The following is a 10,117-nucleotide window of genomic DNA, read 5'->3' as shown; positions in this document are numbered from 1 at the left end:
ATTTGGGTCATCTCCCTTTTCTTTTTGAGAAGCCTGGCTAGAGGTTTGTCAATTTTGTTTATTTTTTCAAAAAACCAACTCTTGGTTTCGTTGATCTGCTCTACAGTTTTTTTAGATTCTATATTGTTTATTTCTGCTCTGATCTTTATTATTTCTCTTCTTCTGCTGGGTTTAGGCTGCCTTTGCTGTTCTGCTTCTAGTTCCTTTAGGTGTGCTGTTAGATTTTGTATTTGGGATTTTTCTTGTTTCTTGAGATAGGCCTGGATTGCAATGTATTTTCCTCTCAGGACTGCCTTCGCTGCGTCCCAAAGCGTTTGGATTGTTGTATTTTCATTTTCGTTTGTTTCCATATATTTTTTAATTTCTTCTCGAATTGCCTGGTTGACCCACTCATTCACTAGTAGGGTGTTCTTTAACCTCCATGCTTTTGGAGGTTTTCCAGACTTTTTCCTGTGGTTGATTTCCAGCTTCATAGCATTGTGGTCTGAAAGTATGCATGGTATGATTTCAATTCTTGTAAACTTATGAAGGGCTGTTTTGTGACCCAGTATATGATCTATCTTGGAGAATGTTCCATGTGCACTCGAGAAGAAGGTATATTCTGTTGCTTTGGGATGCAGAGTTCTAAATATATCTGTCAAGTCCATCTGATCCAATGTCTCATTCAGGGCCCTTGTTTCTTTATTGACCGTGTGTCTAGATGATCTATCCATTTCTGTAAGTGGGGTGTTAAAGTCCCCTGCAATTACCACATTCTTATCAATAAGGTTGCTTATGTTTATGAGTAATTGTTTTATATATTTGGGCGCTCCGGTATTCGGCGCATAGACATTTATAATTGTTAGCTCCTCCTGATGGATAGACCCTGTCACTATTATATAATGTCCTTCTTCATCTCTTGTTACAGCCTTTAATTTAAAGTCTAGTTTGTCTGATAGAAGTATGGCTACTCCAGCTTTCTTTTGGCTTCCAGTAGCATGATAAATAGTTCTCCATCCCCTCACTCTCAATCTAAAGGTGTCCTCAGGTCTAAAATGAGTCTCTTGTAGACAGCAAATAGATGGGTCTTGTTTTTTTATCCATTCTGATACCCTATGTCTTTTGGTTGGCGCATGTAATCCATTTACATTCAGTGTTATTATAGAAAGATACGGGTTTAGAGTCATTGTGATGTCTGTATGTTTTATGCTTGTAGTGATGTCTCTGGTACTTTGTCTCACAGGGTCCCCCTTAGGATCTCTTGTAGGGCTGGTTTAGTGGTGACAAATTCCTTCAGTTTTTGTTTGTTTGGGAAGACCTTTATCTCTCCTTCTATTCTAAATGACAGACTTGCTGGATAAAGGATTCTCGGCTGCATATTTTTTCTGTCTAGCACACTGAAAATCTCGTGCCAATTCTTTCTGGCCTGCCAAGTTTCAAAAGAGAGATCAGTCACGAGTCTTATAGGTCTCCCTTTATATGTGAGGGCACGTTTACCCCTTGCTGCTTTCAGAATTTTCTCTTTATCCTTGTATTTTGCCAGTTTCACTATGATATGTCGTGCAGAAGATGGATTCAAGTTCTGTCTGAAGGGAGTTCTCTGTGCCTCTTGGATTTCAATGCCTTTTTCCTTCCCCAGATCAGGGAAGTTCTCAGCTATTATTTCTTCAAGTACCCCTTCAGCACCTTTCCCTCTCTCTTCCTCCTCTGGGATACCAATTATGCGTATATTATTTCTTTTTAGTGTATCACTTAGTTCTCTAATTTTCCCCTCATACTCCTGGATTTTTTTATCTCTCTTTTTCTCAGCCTCCTCTTTTTCCATAACTTTATCTTCTAGTTCACCTATTCTCTCCTCTGCCTCTTCAATCCGAGCCGAGGTGGTTTCCATTTTGTTATGCATTTCGTTTAAAGCGTTTTTCAGCTCCTCGTGACTGTTCCTTAGTCCCTTGATCTCTGTAGCAAGAGATTCTCTGCTGTCAGCTATACTGTTTTCAAGCCCAGCGATTAATTTTATGACTATTATTCTAAATTCACTTTCTGTTATATTATTTAAGTCCTTTTTGATTAGCTCATTAGCTATTGTTATTTCCTGGAGATTCTTCTGAGGGGAATTCTTCCGCTTGGTCATTTTGGATAGTCCCTGGCGTGGTGAGGACCTGCAGGGCACTTCCCCTGTGCTGTGGTGTATAACTGGAGTTGGTGGGCGGAGCCGCAGTCAGACCTGATGTCTGCCCCCAGCCCACCGCTGGGGCCACAGTCAGACTGGTGCGTGCCTTCTCTTCCCCTCTCCTAGGGGCGGGATTCACTGTGGGGTGGGGTGGCCTGTCTGGGCTACTTGCACACTGCCAGGCTTGTGATGCTGGGGATCTGGCGTCTTAGCTGGGGTGGGTAGGCAAGGTGCACAGGGCCAGGAGGGGCAGGCTTAGCTTGCTTCTCCTTAGGTGATCCACTTTAGGAGGGGCCCTGTGGCAGCAAGAGGGAGTCAGATCCGCTGCCGGAGGTTTGGCTCCGCAGAAGCGCAGAGTTGGGTGTTTGCGCGGAGCGAGCAAGTTCCCTGGCAGGAACTGGTTCTCTTTGGGATTTTGGCTGGGGGATGGGCGGGGGAGATGGCGCTGGCGAGCGCCTTTGTTCCCCACCAAACTGAGCTCTGTCGTCAGGGGGCTCAGCAGCTCTCCTTCCCTTTGTCCTCCAGCCTTCCCGCTTTCTGAGCAGAGCTGTTAACTTATGACCTCCCAGCTGCTAAGTCGCGCTTGCTGTCGGAACACAGTCCGTCAGGCCCCTCCGCTTTTTGCAAGCCAGACTCAGGGGCTCTGCTTGGCCGGCGAGCCGCCCCTCCCGGGAGCCGCCCCGGCTCCCTCCCGCCAGTCCGTGGAGCGCGCACCGCCTCGCCGCCCTTCCTACCCTCTTCCGTGGGCCTCTTGTCTGCGCTTCGCTCCGGCGACTCCATTCTGCTAATCCTCTGGTGGTTTTCTGGGTTATTTAGGCAGGTGTAGGTGGAATCTAAGTGATCAGCAGGACGCGCGGTGAGCCCAGTGTCCTCCTACGCCGCCATCTTCCGTCTCTCCCTCCCAAACCACAATTTCTTTATCCATTCATCATTTGATGGAGGTTTAGGCTCTTTCCATAATTTGGCTATTGTTGAGAGTGCTGCTGTAAACATTGGGGTACAAGTGCCCCTATGCATAAGTACTCCTGTATCCCTTGGGTAAATCCCTAGCAGTGCTATTGCTGGGTCATAGGGTAGGGCTATTTTTAATTTTTTGAGGAACCTCCACACTTTTTTCCAGAGCGGTTGCACCAGTTTGCATTCCCACCAGCAGTGCAAGAGGGTTCCTGTTTCTCCACATCCTCTCCAGCATCTATAGTCTCCTGATTTGTTCATTTTGGCCACTCTGACTGGCGTGAGGTGATCTCTGAGTGTGGTTTTGATTTGTATTTCCCTGATGAATAATACTTGGTTTCTACCTATATTCAATTCCTAAGGAAATGATGTAGCTTCATAAAATTAGCAATTAATATATATATTTATATATTCATATTATATATAATATTATATATAAATACATCTATTCATATTATATATAATATTATATATAAATACATCTATTTATATATAATATTTATATATAATATTTATATATATTTTAGTATATATTTAATATATTAATATATTTAGTAAATGTATATATTTATATTTTTTATTTTTTATTTTATTATATATATTTTATATAAATATGTATATAAATATATTTATATTATGTATATTTCATTGTATATTTTATTATATATTAAATATGTTTATATATATTTAATAAATATATATATATATATATTATATATATATAATTCACTTGTTTTCCTCAAACTAGAAGGCCAAATCATCCTTTCTGTTATGGTATTATGATTACTTCTATTATTATTATTTTAGATGATCAACTTTCCTCTATAAAGTGAAACTTGAAAAGGAGAGAAAATACTGCTTAGAAATCACTGAACATATTCTCCTGCTATTACCAATGCTAATCTACCCTTTCCAATCTACATTAACAAACCTACTATCTCTGTCCTATCTTTTCCCTCCAAATGAAGTGTGTTGGCGGCAGTTACTAAATAATGATTTTATGTACCTTTGTGAAATATGTCATAATTCAGTTTATAACGTTTTGATAATAAAATGCTATTTCTGTGCATTTAAGGGTATGGGAAAATGAGACAGGATTACACTATTTTATCAAATGACTAGCAAGTTTTGGTGAATTGAAATTTTCAAGAAGAAAAGTTTTAGATCAGAATTGGTAGGCTTTTAGAAAAGTATGTTTTGCCAACTATATTCAGAAATCAATAATAAACATTAAATTGTAGCACGCATTTGTTTATAATAGTTACTATTTTCATCATCTGAACATAGCCTATATGTAGAATTTTCTTCGAACAAGCAATCTTACTAAATTGGTGCTCTGATCAGTTCATAATGAAATTATTTTTTTTTAATGTTTATTTATTTTTGAGAGAGAGAGAGAGAGAGAGAGCACGAGCAGGGAGGAACAGAAAGAGGTAGAGACAAAGAATTGGAAACATGGTCCAGGCTCTGAGCTGTTAGCACAGAGCCCGATGTGGGGCTTGAACTCATAAGCCGTGAGATCATGACCTGAGCCAAAATCAGACACTTCACCAACTGAGCCACCCAGGCACCCCATAATGAAATTATTTTTTTTTTTTTATTTTTTTTTTTAAATTTTTTTTTCCAACGTTTATTTATTTTTGGGACAGAGAGAGACAGAGCATGAACGGGCGAGGGGCAGAGAGAGAGGGAGACACAGAATCGGAAACAGGCTCCAGGCTCTGAGCCATCAGCCCAGAGCCCGACGTGGGGCTCGAACTCACGGACCGCGAGATCGTGACCTGGCTGAAGTCGGACGCTTAACCGACTGCGCCACCCAGGCGCCCCTGAAATTACTTTTAAAGTTAGTTGATAGACATTCCTAACCACCCAAGTAATTATGTAATGAGAAGTAGATTAAGGAACTTAAATTATTCAAAAGGGTTTGTTTGGTAAGATTTCAGCTACCTTTAGAAAAATTTTATACCAATATACTACTCAAGCTTACATGTAGCTTTAGTTCATCATTCGCAGATATCACTACTGAATGCCAGGTCTCAGTATTGTCAGAGTTGATGATTAAATGATGTAACGTTCTTTTCCACGTGGGCTGATCTTCTACCCGATAGTGGCTCTGGGAGTAAGACACTAGAAATGGGTATCTATTAAGTTTTATTGACTATTCATAAAAGCTTATAATAACCACCTGGATCCTGTAAACTGCACAGTGGGTGTTCAACCATATTTACCATCAAGTCTGTAAACAATATGTATACTTTAATTTCAGGTTAACTAGCAAAAATTATTACCCCAAGATTGTGCAACCTTAGTGTTCAAAGCCAAAATTAACAAAAGGCACAGGAAACCAAGGAAATAGTATACACTTACTTTTGGATCTTTGAAAATAAATAGCATTGTTTTGGAAGCCCAGACACTTTAAAGATATTATTCATTTCCATTTTCCCTTTGACATAAACAAGGAGTTCTAGCCTTCCATAGAGACCATCTTAATAGAATGAATATGGAATAATCCTTTCTTTTTAAGTTCAGGTGTTTATATAAGACTCACTGTACTCCAAGTGTCAAAAGATAAGAATGCGGTTATAATAAAATTTTCAAAATGGTAACAATCAAGACTTTCATCTAATATCAGTTAAACATGCATCAAATATTTTACTTAACTCTTTCATTGTGGGAATTACTAACATGTTACAAACTGTTGGAATGAGAATCTGACTTAGATTTATTAGTATTGAACAGTGTTTATTTACATTGTCATGAACAGAAATCAGTTGTATTATCAGTTTTCTGCAATTTAATTTTTATACCATATGTCAAACACAAATAAAAATGCGCATGTCTATAGAATCAGATAATCCCCAGAGACTCCAACAGTCAAAGCAATCATTTCATTGAAAGGATAATCAGTAATATCTTTTGTCCTTTTCTAAGTTTGATGGTTTTTCTTGACAACCTTGTCTATTCACTGCTTATATAACCAGCACATTGGATTGTGCTTTGTTCTTTGTATGTAATTAATATTTATTGAATGAATAGGTGAAAAAATTCAAAGAAACTAGATAACACTTTTCCAAAACAAATGAAAAATCCAAACAAGCAAAGTAAACTACTTTTAGAATGTACAAATTATTTTAGTGGTCATTTATCTCAAATATCAGGTATGCAATATATTATAATTTTAATGTACATATATATGTTAGAATAAGCAGTACAAAACTTTGTCTCAGTTAGCAATTGTATTATTATGTCAAGTCTTTAACTGACAGAATTTCTCCAAGTCCATGGCTTATATTACACTAACAGTAATATTCCTGGTCAGAAATCTTAGCCCATCTCCTGTTTTCCTTTTCTGAGTACCAGAGCCTTTGAGGTCAAATGCAGTCAGATCCTTTCAAATGGGCAGTTTTTCTTCAAAAAGCTCAAACAATTTTGCATTGAACTTTCATTTCTTAATTAGAGAAATCAAAAGACAAGGGAGACGGGAGCAAGAGGAAAATAAGATCAAGTAGTGGGAAATGAAGGCTTATTGATTAAAGTTTAATCAGAAAGTTTCTCTGTACTTTTCCCTTTAGTGCTCTTCTGGAGATAACTCAATACTTTGGATACTAAATAAATTCACAACACAAGTTCAATTGAAGTTCCTTTATTATAGATTTGACAAAGTCACTTAAAGGTAGATTTTATAAACTGAAAATTGACAAAGTAAGTGAATGCAGACAAAACACACATTTGACATCAAGCACTTACCTAACAAAATGTCTAAGTGTATGTAATTCAAGTGAATGCATTAAGGTTGGGTTTTGAAGTTGAATTCGAATGTCCATCCATTTGAATATATTTTTTAAATCAACAAAGGTAATGCTTTGTGATGGGTACTTTTAATATAATAAATATCATAATTTTCAGGATTTGTAGTTGCTGATTCAAAAGTATTGTCTAAATCTATCCATGTTATAGGATAGTACTATATATTTAAAGATCGCACCCCCCAGGGATGTAATATGATTTAACTAGACTTTTCAGAGAGATATGATATATTATCTTCTTTGAAAATGCTGCATAATGATCATTATTCACTAACTGTCTTATATACTACATCATAGAGAGGGAGAGTTAAGTATGAATTACTATTCAGATTCGTTAAATGATGAAGAGTTGGTGAATGAAAGTGGTAGATAGAACTTTTCAAAAGCAAATCTTCCTTTAATGCAGGTAAATAAAGTTTTGAAGAGGATATTTACAAGTGGGAAATGAAATAGAAACTTTGTATCATGACATAACAATGATACCCCGTTCTTTTATTTGTAGAATGTTAGAAATAACTTTTCCATTTCGATCATCAGGAGCACTTACTATTCATAATAAAACGTCAAACAACCTTGTGAAGAGACAAAAGACCATAAAAGGAGTCCTTTGCACATTGATTTTTATAAAAGCATCTTTCCTGTTGAATCGATAGATGCATAAAGGAATAAAAGACAATTGATTTTAGAGTATGGAAAGGGAGTTTATGAAGACTGTGGTCTCCAACTGCAGTATATCACTATTCCTTTGGGCATTTTTGCAGGGATTTAGGTGTTAAATGAAATTCTTTTGAAATTTTGAGTTAATCAGTGTCTTATATGAATGTTATTGCATTCGACTACTTACTTGAGTCATAACTATAACTTAAACTTTGGTTAGATGTACAAAATGGGATTTGGGGAAAGAATAAAGAGTCTACATTGTATTCAGAATTTTCAGAACACTTGAGATCATATGTCTTTGGAAATAATTTTGAAATAGGGATAAGGTTTAAGGGATAAACTAAAATTGTATTATACTTATAATGGTTGAAATAGTATGAATTATATTACTTAAAAGATTCATGTAAGAATTTATTACATTTGCAAAATTTATATGTATACACACACATATATAATGTATATATATTATATATTATATATAATATATATATATAATATATATATATATATATTTGGAGAAAGAGACAGCACAAGTGGGGGAGGGGCAGAGAGAGAGGAAGAGAAAGAATCCCAAGGAGGCTTCACACTGCCAGTGCAGAGCCCAACGTGGAGCTCAAACCCATGAAGCTATGAGATCATGACCTGAGCCAAAACTAAGAGTTAGAGGCTTAACTGACTGAGCCACCAGGCACCCCAATGCAAATTTTTAAATAAGAAAACAATCTTAGTCTATCATTAAAAAAAGGTTTTGTATTATCTCTGGTGGATTTGTAGTAATTTGAAACATTTTCCTGGGCCCTTGAACATCAGCAGATGTTAGATGGGTGGATAGATAAATAGACGGGAAGGGGGAAGATGGATTGAGGTTTGATTAATGAGAAAGTTTAATATTTGTTATTTGTATATTTCTTGACAAATGTGTTTAAAGAACCAAAACAATATTAGACTTTGTTGAATAGCAATTACACTTTACAGTATTAAAGTTGAGGTAAAGACCCATAAACCCTAAAATCTAAAAGTCATAAGCTACATTTATATTGGTCCCAGTTCCCTTACCTATATCTAATTTTGTGGGATGTTCCATATGTATCCATTAGACTAAGTAACTTATACAAACACTAGACTCCAGATTAAAGAGGAAACAGGTGCCATTGACCCTCATTACATTTATATTTTTGATTAATCAAATTGGTCATCTTTCTCCTAACATCTCTTCCTTCTACATGATTCCACATTTTGTGATGTTTCCTTGTGCCTCTTAGGCAAGCCTGTAGTAGTTTTTTTGGGTAATTAATCCTCTGACATTCTGACTCTCATTTTACCCAAGCCAGTTCCTTGGTGTTTTAAATCTTTGGCTTCTCAGTTTCATCTATTTCAATTGTATGCAATTCTCTACTAATCTTGTCTTGTTATGACTTTTACTGTGTATCACTTGAAGTTTGGCAGTTTAATTCATCTCCCCACTTCCAGTCTCAACACATTTTAAACCTGCTAACATTTAGATATGATCAGGTTACGTCTCACCCCCTAAACCTTAAGGTTAATATTCACAGAGTAATTTTTTTAATGTTTATTTATTTTTGAGAGAGAGAAAGAACACGCACTTGCATGGTATGCAAGCAGGGGAGGGGCAGAGATAGAGGGAGGCAAAGAATCTGAAGCAAGCCTCATGCTGTCAGCACCAAGACGGACATGGGGCTCAAACACAGGAACCTTGAGATCATGACCTGAGCCGAAGTCAGAGGCTCAACTGAGCCACCCAGGCACCACAGACAATAAAATGTTTTATAATCTTTTTTTTTTTTTTCCAACGTTTTTTATTTCTTTTTGGGACAGAGAGAGACAGAGAATGAGCGGGGGAGGGGCAGAGAGAGAGGGAGACACAGAATCAGAAACAGGCTCCAGGCTCTGAGCCATCAGCCCAGAGCCTGACGCGGGGCTCGAACTCACGGACCGTGAGATCGTGACCTGGCTGAAGTTGGACGCTTAACCGACTGCGCCACCCAGGCGCCCCGACAATAAAATGTTTTGATGCACCATTGAAATTTCCCTAAGACCTGATCCTTTTATACATTTCTAGCTTTTTTTCCTACTATACCCATTTGCTGTAAGTCCTATTAAACAATTCAATGGTCCTGGAATGGAATGTATTCCCTCTACCACAGGTTCAAAGAAAATGCTTTCATACTTATTAGCCTCAAAATCAAGCAGTGTAGTAATTTTAGAACTTAAGTTAATAAATAGATGAATTAAGGATACTGTTTGAAGAGAAAAAAATCTCTATGGACATACATCTGTTTACCTTAACAATATATGTTAGAAAATGCTAGACAAAGTTATGTAAAGTTAGTTCTCTTCTAAATTGCATGAGCCTATAAATGACTGATGACATGTAGATGACCCATCACCAAAATCACTGAAAACTTTGAGTTGCAGGGCAAGATAAAAGTAATAAAAGTAATTAAGTATATGAGAAACAGGACAGGTGACTCTATTTATCTGTTAATTTTTCATATTACTTGAATTAATATTTCATAACAGTTTTGGT

Source organism: Herpailurus yagouaroundi, unplaced genomic scaffold (genome assembly GCF_014898765.1).
Source record: "Herpailurus yagouaroundi ecotype Mexico unplaced genomic scaffold, PumYag 29, whole genome shotgun sequence".
Taxonomy (NCBI): domain Eukaryota; kingdom Metazoa; phylum Chordata; class Mammalia; order Carnivora; family Felidae; genus Herpailurus; species Herpailurus yagouaroundi.
The sequence above is the reverse complement of the archived record's forward strand: the minus strand, read 5'-3'. Positions refer to the sequence as shown.